This window comes from Cavia porcellus, unplaced genomic scaffold (assembly GCF_034190915.1).
Source record: "Cavia porcellus strain 051 isolate PalLab524CR breed Dunkin Hartley unplaced genomic scaffold, mCavPor4.1 scaffold_22, whole genome shotgun sequence".
Classification (NCBI taxonomy): domain Eukaryota; kingdom Metazoa; phylum Chordata; class Mammalia; order Rodentia; family Caviidae; genus Cavia; species Cavia porcellus.
Genome location: NW_026947505.1, coordinates 38267419 through 38282039, shown reverse-complemented (window position 1 = coordinate 38282039; position 14621 = coordinate 38267419). Strand labels below are relative to the sequence as shown.

The following is a 14621-nucleotide window of genomic DNA, read 5'->3' as shown; positions in this document are numbered from 1 at the left end:
GAGAAATAAAAGAAATAAAGATAGGAAAAGAGAAGTTAAATGATCATTATTGCAGATGACATTATACTCTACATAGAAGATCTCCAAAACTTCATTGTAAGACTCCCAGATACAATAAATAAACTCAGCAATGTAGCTGGATACAAAATCAATACTCAAAAATCAATAGCATTCCTATGCACTAACAACAAAATCACAGAATGAGAAATAAGAGAGCCACACCCTTCACACTAATAACCCCCCAAAAAATGAAATATTTAGGAATTATTCTGACGAAAGAAGTGAAAGATCTATATAGAGAAAATTATAGCACACTGAAAAACGTAATTGAAAAGGATCTCAAAGAATGGAAAGACATCCCTTGGTCATGGATAGGAAGAATAAATATTATGAACGTGGTCATTCTCCGAAAACTGTTATACAGATTCAATGCCATCCCGATAAAAATGCCATCAACATATCTCACAGATCTAGAGAAATCACTCCTAAATTCATCTGGAACCAAAAGAGACCTAGACTAGCAAAGACAGTTCTAAGCAGCTAAAGGCAAGGCAGAAGGCATCACAATCACTAACTTGAAGTTATAGTACAAAGCAACTATACTAAAATCAACATGGTACTGGAATAAAAACAGAGCCAAAGGTCAATGGAATATATTAGAAGATAAAACCATAACTACAAACACACTCAACCTCCTTATCTTTGATAAAGAGGCCAAACATGTGCACTGGAAGAACGACAGTCTCTTTAATAAATGGTGTTGGAAAAACTGGCTCTCCACATGATGAAAACTTAAACCAGACCCATGCCCATCACCGTGTACTAAATTAAAATCTAACGGATCAAAGATTTGAATCTTAAAAAAAAAACAATTTATTGAAAGACAAATTGGATAAAAATCTTGAAGGCATAAGTGTAGGTAGAGAATTCATGAACAGGAATCAAACAGCATGGGAAATACTTCCCAGAATCAATAACTGGGACCACACCTTATTAAAAAGTTTATGAGCACCAAAAGAAATCTGCAACATAGTGAAAAGAAAACCCACAAACTAGGAAAAAAATCTTAGTAATTTTTGGGTCATTGAGAAGTCCTCAGACAAAGGACTTCTGTCTAAAACATATAAAGAATTAAAAAAAAAAAAACCCAGACCCTGAAAATTCAAAGATCCAATCCAAAATTTGGCATCTGAGATGAATACGCGGTTATCAGATGAAGAAATACAAATGGCAATAAATACATGAAAAAATCTTCATCATCATTACTTGTTAGAGAAATGCAAATTAAAACCACACTGGGATTCCATCTCACTCCTGGAAGAATGGCCAGGATCTAGAAAACCATCAACAACAAATGCTAGAGAGGCTGTGGGGAAAAAGGAACTCTCCTGCACTGTTGGTGGGAGTGTAGACTAGTGCAGCCATTGTGGAGGTCAGTCTGGAGATTTCTCAAAAAGCTGGAATTAGAAGTCCCAATGTTCCAGCTATTCCACTTCTAGGCATATTCCCAGAAAAACTGAAAACATCATACCACAGGGATATATGCACAAGCATGTTTGTAGCAGCACAATTTGTAATAGCTAGATCTTGGAAACAATCTAAGTGTCCATCAACTGAGGAATGGATAAAATATTGTGGTATTTTTATATAATGGGGTACTACTCAGCTATAAAGAATGATCACATTGAGATATATAAATGAATAGATGCAGCTTGAGACCATACTCAGAAGTGAAATAAATCAAACCCGTATGCATAAATACTGAATAGTTTCCCTAGTGTAACAAATGGTAAGACTACATAAAAGTATGTGGTGACCATAATACCCATTATATGGCTTTGAAGCCTTATAATGTTTTCATTCATTAGTTGTAATGGTTTTATTCTGGGTGGTTTGATTTTATTGTCTTTGATGGTATGAACATCTATGTTGAAGAAAACAAGACATTATAGTAGCTATTGGTGATTTAACACCATCATGTTTTGAAGTCCTTATCAAGCTTTTGTTCTTCTGTATCCATCGGTTTTACCATGTTGTGTCTTATTGGATTTTATTATATGTGATAGTATAAACAAAATTTTTAAGGACAAGGTGATAGTATAGTAACCGTTGTTCATTTTCTGTTAGATGGTTTTTGATACCCTGCAATACTTTCATTCTCTTGAATGTTTTTATACTATCTTGTTATGTTTGATACTATAGTGTATGAAGGTATACTGAAATATTTAAAGGAAAGGGACACTATGGTCGCTACTGCTATGTCAGGTTGTCTTGTGGTGAAACACTATGTTGATTACATTGTTCTGTTCTGATCTGTTTGTTTTGTCTTCTTTTATCTTAATGTTTTTAAAATTGAAAAAGATCAGTAGAATGGGGATTATGAAAAAGAAGAACATTAATTAAAGTTTTCCCTAGAATATTCTAGTGTACTTTAATGTTATAATAGCTTTGTTTATTAACAGTGTCCTAGACTATCTGTTTGTGGATATATGAAACTATAAATTTTATTTTTTAAAGTCTTCTGCATTATATCCTAATGCTCTTCTTTTTTTTACTGGTTAGTTTTTGGGATTTTCTATTTTCAGGGAGGAATTTCTTTTCATCAAGTGTTTATTGATTTATTGTTGATGTTGTTCCCCACCTGTCTTTGAGGCCAGGATTCTCTTCACTTCAGGGTGAACACAGACTTTAACTATAGATATATCAGCAAATTGCATCATATCTATCATATCAGCAAATAAGATCAGATAGGATAGGCTTTGTTGATTTTTTGTCAGTCTATGCACTTGAACTCTTGTATTATAGGAATGTTTCAGTGATTCCCCATTGAACTACCTTCCTAGGGATGCAGGAGGAAATACATTAATTCAGTGACTTAAAGCAAGATATATAGTTGCTCAAAGTTCTGGAGACCAACAGGGTCATGTTTCCTCTATCTGGAAGCTGCCTCTTCCAGGTTTTGTTGGCTACTGGCTTTCCTTGCCTTGTGGGAGCATCATCCCATCTCTGCCTCCATCTTTGAATATCCTTTGCTTTTGGTTAACTGCCTAAACTATCTGCACCTGGACCTTAGAAGGATCTTTGTGATTATTTTTTGAGGCCCACCTGGGTTTTTCAGGATAATGTCCTTGTCTTAAATCCCTCAATTTAAGCACATTTGTAAAATCTCAACCATGTAATACAGTATTCACAAATTATAAAGATTAGGACTGTTATGATTTATATCTAGATGCTCCCTCAATACTTTATGCACTCACCAGTGTCATTTTGGGGGAGTGGATCATGGGGTGTAATACTTAACAGTGGATTAGTCTTTCTGCTTTCTGCTGCTATGCTATGTGCTCTTACTCTTCTGCCCTGCACCCTGCCCTGCACTCAATCACCATGTACTAAAACCTCTATAAACTGTGACCCAAAATGAACTTCTCATTCAATTTCTAGGCATTGAGTACAGTGTCTCAGCAACAAGGAAAGTAACTAAGACAAGGACAATATCTTCGGGAGGCATTATTATTTTTTCATTTTCTGATGGGTTAGGATATTCCCCTTTCCTCCTTGTTTTGTATATTATAAAGATTAAAGAAAGAAAACATACATATTATATATTTATATATTAAATACATTTGATTAAATATCATAAAATTGCACACATATGCCCACTATGTAGGAACATTCAACAGAGAAATGTATACAAACTTTAGAAAAAGAAAAACTTATAAAAGTATTTAATGATAAATTTACTGAGACATTATGAAATTAATGCAAGTTACTATTGGTCTCTGCAATTACAAGATGTGCCCAAAGTGGTGGCAGTTAGCTTCCAGGCATTTATTAGTGTGGCAAAGTGCTGCTTGGATAACCCTGAGATCGTTACATATGCATTTTCAATGTCTTCTCAAAGGGCAGCAGGGCTCTAGGGTCTCCCATACAAGGTTAATACCACCCACTGAAAAAGAAACTGTCATCCTGTTTTTCAATTCCTGGAGTTTGTGTACATTTATTTAGTAGACTTTGTATATTCTAACTACTACCTCTCACAATCATGTTACATAAAATACCATAATTAAACTAGTATTACTGATACTGGCCAGATAGATTCATTTGTCTGAGCAGCAAAACAGAAACACACTCAAGTGTACATAAAGGAATCATGATGTATGAAATGGAAAAAAAATTCAAGTGAGGCTAAAGTTTGTAAATAGTATGTGATTAGCAATGTTGTAGAAATTGGCAAGCCATTTGGAGGCAACATAAAGATAAAACTAACTAAACTTTTTCTTTCTTCTTTTTATCTGCTATGCCTTTCTTTTACCAAACTAAATTTATGATAAATTAAAGATGTAAATGTAAAAATGAAGGATCATAAAGAAATACATGAGTGAATGAAAGCAATATTTTGAGGGCACGTTGAAATTAAAATATTTAAATATCATTTAAATAAATTTGAATATATTTTAACATTTGATTAATTGAATGCAGTAAAACCTTGATATGCTAGCATTATTTCTCCTGAAAACACACTGTAGTCCAAAGCACTTGTATATCAAAGTGAATTTTCCTATTAAAAATGGAGAATAATGATTCATCCATAACCCCAAAATATTCATATAAAAATGATTGTAGTATAGTAATGTAATATATAATAATGAACAAAATACCATGAAAAATAAACTAAAAGTAAATTAACCTGCATTAACTTCTGAAAATCTTCATGGCTGTAATTGAGAGAGACAATAGAGATAAGGGTTATTTCATAGGTCGAGCACCACTAAGGGAATCACTGCTATCTATTTGAACAATGCAATCTTTTTCCTTTCCAGCAAATTTAAGAAGAAGCCTATACAATAGCAATTGCTTTTGGATTCTGTTGAGGATTTTTTTGGAAATGTGATATTGCATTGTTGTTAAACAGATTCATCACTCACACTGCTACAGCCTTTTTCAGATGGTGCTTTTCTGCAAAATTTTGCACTGTTTCCCATATTTTACACAACTCCCTAATCATATATGATGAGTGGAATTCCTCGACCAATTTTTCTTCTTTTACTGCAAAGGATATCTACTCCATAACCTTGTTTTCTTTTGGTATGGTGATTGAACTCATGATCTTGTGTATGCCAGGCAGGCATTTATGCCACTGAGCTATCTCCAGTCCCATAACCTCTTAATGTTGGGAGATGATCACCCACAAGTCTCCACCTACACAGAGACAGACAGACAGACAGACAGACAGACAGACAGACAGAACCACTGTGTCACTTGTGATTTGTGACATTTGGTATCACATGTAATTCATACTGCAAGACTCTATTTATCAAGATAAAATTTATTAGCAATTTTTGCTCCACTTGTGGAATACTCACAGAACAAGTTATAATCCAAGACTTCACTATAATTATCTTTTGGTGATGTCTGACTTTATGAGCTCACATCTAAAGGCTGACATGTACATGTCTTATAAAAGAATATTCTCAACTAATATACATATTCAAAAACAGTTCAAATGATAAAACATTATTTCAAACAATATTAAGCTCTGTAATCAACCATTTAAAGTTGTCTCAAAGCCTCAGTAATGGATTTAAGGACTCAGACTTTTGTGTATCGCTGTGCTAAGATGTTCTTAGAGTAGTAGACTCATTATCCTTCTTGTTCTTTGAGTTTCAGACATGCATGTGAACAAAATTGCCATCCAAGGACATTTATGTCTGATTACCATGTAAATAAGTTCCATCCCTGTGAGTAAATCCAGTAAGGATGGAAAATGCTGGGGAAAATATGGTATCCATATCACACACATGCTGAAGTTCTTTCCTCTTCTTTATTCCCCACCCAATGCTGTTTACATCACATTTACATTGAATTAGAGATCTTAAATTATCTAAAGGTGTTTTAAAGCATACAAAAAGATATATACAAGTTTTGACCAAAACATTATGCCATTGTGTATTAGGGATGTTGTTATGGGTTAGAAACTGGTAGTCAACTTAACACCAGCTGAATTAGGTCACCATGGTGCTGAGTGTAGATGGTCCACCTGAGGAAAGTTACCAGCATAAACAGAGAAGTGGAAAAGAAGAGTGAGGTGTTGTGGGTTTCTCTAAGTGTTGCTGTTTTGAGTGGTTGGTTCTCCTGGATGCATTCATCATGACTAGCTTCCCCAATATGAGTTCGACCATTGTCATCAGTGGAGGTTGGGATGATGTTTGTGAGAGTGGATGTGGTTCACATTGGGGGAGCTTTGGTCGTTACATCCACCATCGCTTCCTGGCTCTGGAGGGGAAGATGTGTGCTGTTTAATCCCCATGAAAAGCTTGTCATGCTGGCTTTGTGGCATGTACTCAACCATTCTTATCATTGGAGGAGCTTGGGACCACTGAAGATGGCTGTGGTGTTTTTGTGGACAGACCTGGTCTTTAAGTGTGACTTCTCTGCTCCAATGTAAAACACTCAAGCCACCAGCACAGCTCCTTCACTCCACTGGCATAGACTCTACAGCTTCCACCACTGACCTTTGGGCCTTCCCAGTGCAGATGCGTAAAAGAGACTGGCATGAGTCCTTCTCATGGGTTCTAGACCTCCAATTGGACTCGTGGGAGGCATTGTCATGGGCCCTGGGTCTTCATCTGGACTAATGCAGGATGTTGCTGTGGGAGTGTGGGAATATTCAGGCCCTTGGCTGAATAATCTGGGTCTTAGTGTTGTAGACAGATTTGTAGACATATTTTCTACAGTTTCTTGTGTTTAACTCTGAGTGACCATCATAAAATAATATTATAGATTCTGTGTCCTACACCCAGTCCCAGGTGGATAACGAGGGACAACTATACTTTTGTTACAAAATGGTTTTTCCAAGAGGGCCCCTCAAGTCCACCTCTGCATGGTCAAAATGGTAAGAATTGTCATATTTCAATGTATTGGCTTTAGAACAGTCTGGAGAACTGGCTTCATGAGTATTCAGCCACTGTACCAGGAGTCAGACTCTCAAAAAGACTAGCAGTGCAACCATCCATCCTAACCAGCTTCCCTCCAACTTGTGTGGACCACAGGAACACCAATAATAATCTTTTGCTATCAATACTTAGGCATAATTTGTTTCTGAGGAACAATTTCCAGGATTTGGAGGTCTAAAATGGGAAATTTTGATGGGAAATAATGTCTAAGTATATATGGTCTAGTAAATATATGAAACATGACATATTGGAAAATTACATTTTTGAAAAAACATGTTTCAAAACATTTTTCTATAATAATACATTATTCAGTTGAAAAATTGGTTAACTTATGCAATAGTTACTATAAATACATGTATAGATCTAAAAATGAGAAAAAACAGTAAAGATTACATAATGGTATAAATACAGTGAAAATATTTATTTAACTTTTCTATCCTCATGTTTAATATATTCTATAAGCCCAAATTTAGGAATTTATGTTTTTTCCCAATCTAAGCACGTACAATTTATGTATTTACTTAAACCAGAAAAAAGTATTATGCAATAATAAATACATATTTATGTACAAGTAAATCTTTATTGACCCAAAGGTAATGATGTGGCAAAAACTAGTTTCCAGCTAGACTTCCCTCAGTAGCATCTGCAGACAAATACTAAGACTTGTGAAAAGACCTCTTGGTATCATCTGCTTGATATGGTGTCATTAGCTTGGTGTCATCAACTATGATAATACTTGTGATCAATTTTGTTTCATACAATACTTTTGGAACATCTTCCCATCAACAGTAATTGATCTTTGTTCAGTATAATTTATAATATTTTCCTAACAAGAAACAACCTCATGGTGAGTCAGTTTCCACCCAGCCATTAGCTCCTCTGTGTTGACTAACTATCCAATCAGAGCAGATCTAGCCTGTAAAATTGCATTGCTTCCACACATTAACTGCTAAAAAATAAATAAATATAAAATTGCCTTCATATTCAAATCAGGGATTTGAAGACATTAATTTTTAACCAGTGATAAATGTAATCATTGTGCACAAACATGTGCTACTGAAAAATAAAAATTCCTTGTATATAAGACATTTTAATGTTGATGATTAAACATAAATGACCTTCTACTGTGCTGACTTTTAAAGAGAATAGTTAATAATGTATCAAAATATAAAATGAATTTATTCTCTGGTCCAGAATTTCAAGTAAAGTATTTATTCTAAAGAGATATTTAACCTAGTGCATAACAGAGAAATCAATGTTTTAACTCACTTAAATGGACTATGCTGTGGTAACAGGCAGAAAAACAACTTAGAATCTTAAAAATCACAAAGCTTTATCCTTGCTTATGCTGCATGAGCATGGTGGGAACCTGACTTCATACTTTTCATTCCAAGACCCGATTCTTAAATGCTTTTGTCTCTGCAGAGGAAGAAAAGGCAACTCTTGAGGCGGGTAAACTGGCAATTAGTGCTGTAGCCTTGAAGCAATAGTTGACATTTTTACCAACATCTCACCCATCCACCTGACCCAAGGGAACAGGCAATTAAATTGTATCCTGGACTTGGAATGTGAGAAATAAAATTTCTGGTAAATAATCCCACTGACTTCTATAATTGCATTCCTGAGTGTTCTCATTTTATATAAAGAATTGACAGTTATCAATGAGGGATAATTAAATAAGTTATTATAATCATACATTGGAGCCCTATGCTGATCATATATATGTATACACACACACACACACACACACACACACACACAGACACATAGGTGGCTTTGGTCAAAATGTATAAAAGATGTCTCATGAAGGAAACAATTTGTTTATGATATCTGGAATCATTTACTTATGTTCACTAGAGGGAATACACACAGGTAGGGGAACAGCCATAGAAAGAAGTTCTGGTTGGTAGCTGTTTCTTGTTAGGGTGTGCTTGGATGAGAATATTGATGTTTTCTTAACATTTTCTAAAATATAACCTTATTGTTCTCTAAAAAGTGTATATTAGTTGGTAAACAAATACTGTGCAGTGACCTATATCTAGGTTTAAATTTAGATTTCTGGTTGTAGTTTTAAATAGTTTTTCAATAACATTGTTATATTTCTACATGTCATTTGCCTAAATATGAGAAATCTATTAATGTTATATAACAATGTTAACATTCAAAATTCATGATATTCATATTAAATACTTTAATAGTCACTCCTTTGACTTTGCCTTGCCATTTTATTGGGATAATTTGAATCTAAAGAATATGTTAAATAATATTAGAGAAGGATCAGACACTGGTACTTGACTGGCATCACCAAAAGTAACAAAATAGCTCCACAAAATAGTTGAATCAATGATTGCCACAGATGGACATAAGTAGTGCAAGTCAAAGATCTCTGAAAACACAAAGAGGCTCCTCGTAGTGAGACAATTGTCCTTGTGCTCCAGCGAGGACCTTTTCCAAACAGAGTGTCAGGAACAGGAGTCTAGGCCACACCCAGTGTTCTGCAGGGTGAAAAAGTTCTGGTTCTGTGTAGGGGTGAAATAGAGAGGAGACGTTACCTCCCCAAAATCTCTTACGTGGGATCTGAGTAGTATATGTATGAAGCAAAATACTAGAGTCTGATCAGAGTTGGCTGCCAGGGTTTGAGAATGTAACATCAAATGCTAGTGTTTGAATAGTACCTTTCCAGCTTCCATAGGGATCACTACCTTCTCATTAAGACCTGCTCCATCCAGCTGAGACTCCAGAGAGAAGTCATTTGATAGCAATGACTACATTCAGGAATAAGGGCTACTGTGAACCCATCCTCAGAAAGCTTACTGACCTCCACAGAGAGGAGAGAGCCAAGAGCTGCAGAGCTGTTCATCTAAAGGGTTTTGGGAACACTGGTACTTCACAGGTCCTTGATAATGTGCAAAATGATCAGGTATTCAACTGTCCACCTAATGACAAAATTAAAAATAAAATACCATGCTCTTTAGGGGAGTATAGAAAATTCCTACGTCTCTGTAACATCATCTGTAATGTACAACAAGCAATAAATACTGCTAGATATTTTACGTACGCATACATATTCTAAATGAAAAATAAAAATAGAGAACAAAATCAGAACAAGTCATGAGATTACCTGAATGTTAGCATTATTAGGCAAAGACTAAAAAACAACTATTAAACCTATGATATAATTAAAGAAAGGTGTGATTAAAGGAAAAAAAATGGACTTATTGAAGAAATGGAAATTTTGAAAAGAATAAAATGCCAAACTGAGAACCTACGAGTTCAATAACTATAATGACAATCACTGGATGAGTTTAACTGGGTGAGGTGACTGAAAAAGTATTTATTGATTTTTAAAAAGATCAATAGGCATTTTTAAAACTAGAGAGCAAAAATTTTGAAGAAAAGTGACTAGAGCCTCAGAGATCTGTGGAACAGTAACGGATAGTACAACTCTTGTGTAACTTAAGTTCAAAAGCAGATGAGAATTGGACAGAATTTGTTTAAAATATAAGTGATGAATATTTCCAAAAATGGAATAAAAGCTTCCAATCTAGAGTTGGAAAAATTCAGTGACCTACATCAGGACAGAAATAAGGCAAATAATCTATGTAGCTCATTACAAATTGAACCAGCAAGAGACAAAAGGGCATAGCATCTAACAAAACAGTGATAGAGTAATATGGTTTGTGTCTAGATGTTCCTACAAAGACTCATACAATACGCGGGAGCAGGCTCTTAAGAGATGACTGAATCTAGAATTTGTGATTGATTCATGGTCCAGTGCTAGAACTAAAGGTGTGAGTGTTACGTCTGTTCTAGGATGGGTATATTATACTATGGCATATAATATAAGGAATAAAAACAGACTAGCCCCTCCTTTCTCTTCCTTGTTATTTTTCTACAGTCTGCCTGGCAGTTCTTTGTGATGGCTCTCTGCCAAGTCATCTTGCCTTGGAGCCAGCCGATTGTGGGTTGAAACCTTTACAAACTGTGAGCTGAATAAACATTCTCTCATTTAGTTTTGGGTGTCAGCTACTTTGCCTCACCAACAAGAAAAGTACTAAGATATAGAGGAAGGCTAGTATTTTTTTTTTTTAGTACATTATTGCGGTACATAACGATTATAATTGTGGTGTGTTGGTACATACACATAACGTGTCTTAAGTATTTTCTTTTTATTTTCCTCTTTTCCCTTCCTCTCCCTCCAGACATGCTGTCTTTGTTTCCATTCAGTTTCCCTAATAATCTCTTTCCCTCCTTCATCCGGCTCTTGTTCCCTTATCCATCTGATAGAGATCTCCCTATTTCCTATTCATCTGTCCTCTCATTTGTTCTCTATTTATATAGTCATCTGAAAAAGTAATCACAATCCCACCAGAATCCTCTGTCAGCATTGATATTCATTGAAAACAAGCATAAAGACAAGCCACTTTCAGATAAACAGGAACCCATAAGTTTCCTTTCTAACAGAAGTGAATGGAAAGACCCTCACAAGGCTGTGCTTCCTTCTGGATTGCACTGACAGCAATGTAGGAGGAACAGAATGCTGCCCCGCTGGGTCCCGGGGCCAGAATGAAGCCTGGATTTGACTCCTACTGGTGTGCTTTCCTTCTAAAGTATTTTGTGCTCTTTACATTTCTCATATCCATAAACAAGTGTTCCCACAAATTGTGAGCTCCTGACATCTTTGAGTCATAGTTACAGCCTTTCAACATTTACTCTTTCAAAATAAGAACAAAACAGCTTAAACAGATTTTCTACCATATCCAGCCACAATTTCTTTACTATAGTTTCTCATAAATTCTTCAATTAGCTACCACTAGGAATCTGAATATTTTTGAAAACAAATGGAGGATTAGGCAGGATTACCTAGCAATCCAGAATCCATGACCTTCAAATGTGGAGAATACTTTAAAACACACTAGTTAGGGAAATTGTGCTTGTATTTAAGTAAGTAAAGGAATATAGCAAAACCAATAATGGTAATAATGATAAATAACTTACCTTGCTTCTTTAGTGGCAAAACTACCATTAGGTATGGTGAGGGCTGCTGATTTCAGGTAGATATCTTTAGTAAGTTTGGAATATGTGATATTTTCTGCACATTATCAAGCACTTTACAGAGGCTTCTACCATTATGGTGACCTAGAATAATGTCCCACCTACAAACTATGCCAGTGTAAACTCATAAAATTGCAGAAGATAGTGTATAAATAATACATAAATATTTTATGTGTAATAAATAACCATACTGAGTAGCACATATGTGTAACATACATATGTGTGTACATAGATTTTTTATATCTGGAATATACAAAGTTTGTTCTTGTGCCTAAGGAGAAAAAAGGAGAAGTTACATAATAATTAATACTGAAATCATGGTTTTCTAGGTTGAGGATAAAACATTTAAATTAGATTCCTACCATATAATGTACAAAATATTTCTAAATATACTAAAATTTAATGTAGAAAGTAAACAATTTTGTTAAAAATAATAATAATCTCATTTACATATATATATATAGATCTTTTGAATAATATACAGTGAAGAAATCAAAGTAAAAGATAACATAACTCTTAAAATTAAGAACTTCTCTCTGTTAAAAGACACTAAATGGGAAAAAATAAACTATATGAAATTAACAAACAATGGTGCCTGAAATGTATAAATAATTCCACATATTTTAAAGTTAATAAAAAATATGTAAAACAGTGAAAAGTCATTTCACAAGACTGTGTCACAAGTCATGTCACAAGACATGAATTCATGTGTGAAAATACACTCAAATTTATTAGTTATCAAATTACTCAAATTGTAGTATAAAGACACAATATTTTCTACCCATGTGATATTTGAATTTTTAAAGCTTGGCCCTCACAAATTTTAGTGAGATTGCAGACCTAGAAGCACACTTACAAACTGCTCCTGGAAGTTAGCATGGCAGCACACATCTGTGATCCCACAGGCAGAAGAATAGCAAATTTGAAGGCAGCCTGGGAACTGTAGCAAAAATTTATCTCAAAATTAAATAATGTTCACAGAAGTTGGAGAATGTTGCCTAGTGATAGAGTACTTGCCCAGCATACAGAGACTGGCTTCAATCCTCAGTAGTATTACACACCCATGCGTGCACGCACACACACACAAACACACACACACACACACACACACACACACACGTATACACACTCTTGGAGTGATAAAAACTCTTTGGAAAATAATTTGGCATTACACAGATATGTTAAAAACTCACAAGCTCTATTATAATTTTTAAGAAATATTTTTACTTGTAAGTTTGTTAGTAAGATATGTACATAAATATGACCCAAAATTGAATGGTTTAAAACCCAGAAAGTGATTGAAGCAAAAAGAATCCATACAGCAGTGTTAGAATCGCAAAAATATTTAGGCCAAAAACAATGTCAGTTTTAATCTTCACTTAATGAAAGGAACAACTCTCAAGGAAGTTATTAGAATTCTATCTCAGTCAAAAAGGACAAATCTTAAAACTAAAAATTGTAATTGAAATTTACAAACTCAATTACCATATTGGAGACATTGATATTAAAATGATAAATCAACTTTGCAAATATATAGCAATAAGTTTAAAGCATTCAACAAAACAAAAATAAGTGTGGTATAATGGTTATCTTCTAACCCTCAATTAGAGTATGTACATTTTTTCCTAATAATAGACTGTTGATAGGTTATGAATAAAGAATGGACTTCAGTTCCTCAGGTTCATAAGCGTGTTGATTGGGTGTTCATCTTCATGAATGACATTGCCTCCTTTGAACCTTGTTACGGCATTGGAACATTACCCATCTGATGTGGAAAAAAAAAAAAAAGAATGGACTTCAAATGAGTTGATGATACAGAATCACTACTCTAATCATAAAGTGTAAGATAGAATTCAATACCAAAATAATAACTGTGGAATTCTATGTATTTGGGAAATGAGACTTGTACTGGAACATATTTTGAGTGTTCAATTTGACATTTATGAAGTAATCTTAATTTTGGTAGTAATATAATTGGTTCTAGCACATTTTGGCATCACTAAATTCAGAAGACAAACTGCTTCATCGCAATGTATTTGTCTTTGACTTTAGAGATTCATTTTGCTGCTATCTTTATGCAGAATTCATTTCTATCATCTTGACATACGTTTTAAAAAACAACAAAAAATATTTTTGGGTATTTTAGTATTATCGTTAAGTAAATTCCAAGTGACAAGTTTAAGTTCTGTGCCTTAAAACCTTTTGCATAGTGTGCATGCACATCACTTTTCTGTTTTTAAAACATTTTTATTGGTACATATTTGTAATATGTGATAAATAAATTCTGGGAAATTTGCAAATACATTTGCATATATAATCTTGATTCTTTTCCCTTTCCTTGTTTCTTGGGCTCCTGACAAGCTGGCATTTTGGTCCTCTCACCATGTCTACCCACTGCCCACTGATCCCTCACTCTCCTAGTTCTCTATTTCACACCTTGTCCTTCTCCCCACTCCCTCAGCACTGCCCTCATTTTCCTCTTGGCTTTTACTCCTTTGCTAATTCATGGAGAAATTAGGACTGATCAGAGGAAACTTTTCATGATTCTCAGGACTCTGTCTTCAAACTTCCGGAATCACTGGTTCTTTGTTTTCTTTTTTCCCACTTATACAG

At 34.6% G+C, this 14621-nt stretch overlaps 1 non-coding gene across 1 annotated transcript; it reads left to right on the top strand.

Annotated features, from left to right (window-relative positions):
- The first annotated feature begins 13679 nt into the window (after nucleotides 1-13679).
- On the top strand, nucleotides 13680-13779 carry LOC111755804 (small nucleolar RNA U13). Its single transcript, XR_002790357.1, has one exon. It is a non-coding gene; the product is annotated as a small nucleolar RNA U13 (small nucleolar RNA).
- Nucleotides 13780-14621: the final 842 nt, after the last annotated feature.